Source organism: Protopterus annectens, chromosome 4.part0 (assembly GCF_019279795.1).
Source record: "Protopterus annectens isolate FY-2018-M chromosome 4.part0, PAN1.0, whole genome shotgun sequence".
Lineage (NCBI taxonomy): Eukaryota > Metazoa > Chordata > Ceratodontiformes > Protopteridae > Protopterus > Protopterus annectens.
Genome location: NC_056733.1, coordinates 1,422,565,732 through 1,422,567,551, shown reverse-complemented (window position 1 = coordinate 1,422,567,551; position 1,820 = coordinate 1,422,565,732).

Below are 1,820 nucleotides of genomic sequence, written 5' to 3'. Positions count from 1 at the left end.
TATTACGGAAACTCGACATTCTGGTCTTCGGGATTCAGAGTCTCGGGATTCCATTATTCGAGATTTTGTAATGATCCAATATATATAAATATATATATATATATATTTATATATATAAATATATATATATATATATATATATATATATATTGTATATATATATATATATATATATATATATATATATATATATATATAAATATATATATATATATATATATATATAGATATATAGATATATATAGATAGATAGATATATATATATATTTATATATACCAATGATTGAGAATTCAGGTGGTCAAATGGAAACAAAGCCGGTACCAGTTAGCTGACCATATATAACTGGATTTTTTTCTGTGTGAGATGGCTGAACAGCAGGGATGAGGGAATTTGTCATGACCTCACTTTAGTATGGTTTTGGAATGAGTATAAGTAGCAGGTGATATGTGTGTGTGGGGTGGATATGTAATTACTAGGCTAAATGGGTTCTTTTGTTTGTTTGTTTTTTTATGGCCATTTATGCCTAGCCAGTTTCTCTTCCAAAGGTGAGAATCATGTGCCTTGTTTTTATGAGGTAAACACATTAAAGATAAACTCCACCTTAGAACACAAATAAATTTTTTTTTCAATTTATCTTTTGTTTTCTGAGTGATGTTAGTGCCTCAAGATCACTCCAAGTGCTACTTTTATCATTTTAATTTAATGTGTTTCTCACAAAATGGCAGTCAACTGGGACTCTTTGGGAACTTGTTTTTGTTTTTTTGTTTTTTTTTTTTTTGCTGTCATTCTTTCTTTTCAGAATACATTTCAAGTCCTATATGAGTAAAGCTAGACATAAGGAAGTGGTGAGGTTTTCTCATGCCATTAAGACAGAATGGCAGGAGTGGGGAGCACTGTCTTCTAACACAACTTCTGTAACAGAACTGTTTCTATATTTCCTTGAGTGAGTCTCATTTATGTGTCTGTCAGAGCTTTTTCTATGTCATAAATTGCAGTTAGCTACTTCCAGCAAAAGAAAGTAGTTAAATAGCAGGCTTTTGTAAAGGGATTATTTTGTAGTTCTAAAAGAATTGACAGTCCCTCCCCCACACTGTCATTCTGAGATGTGAAAACTCTTACTGCAGTAAATGATCCTTGCTGTATCATGCACAGCTGACAGCTACTACTGTTAAGAGGAATAGAATGCAATGTGTAAGGACTGAAATAGTCAGTGGGCTTCTCTTTTCATTGATCTATGTACCAGCTATGCATCCCCATCTGGAAGGGAGTCAGAAAAAAGCATAAAATACCTTTTTATAAACAGTATCAGTGCACCTGGTTAATAAAGCTGCTCCTGTCTTTTCTTCTGCAGAGCAGTCTTTATTTGGGGCAGTTCTACCCTGGTGGGTGAGGGGGGGTTTGAAAATGGTAAATGTTCTGATACTTTACAAAAAAAATATTTTCTGACTTTTCTCTAAATGTCACAGAAATCTTTGAGACTACATTTAAGGCATCTTAATATATAAAGACATTTAAAGACCTACTACACTAAGACACAAGCCACTGCTCAATCAAACCCCAGAAATGTCTAGAGAAGTATTAACTCTATCCTCCATCCTGGTAAACCTCAAACTCCCAATCCCTACCCTAATCTTCCTGACCAAGAGACCGCCTCTCTCTCCTCAACCAATTTTTCATAGACTCCATCAGCAAAATAACTAAAATGAACCAAATTTCCCCTCCAGAAACACTACCCATATCTGTAAGCAACAACACAATGTTCTCTCTCAACCCTTTTTCTAATTCCTACATAAAGTCTCTGCTTTTCAAACTAAAACCT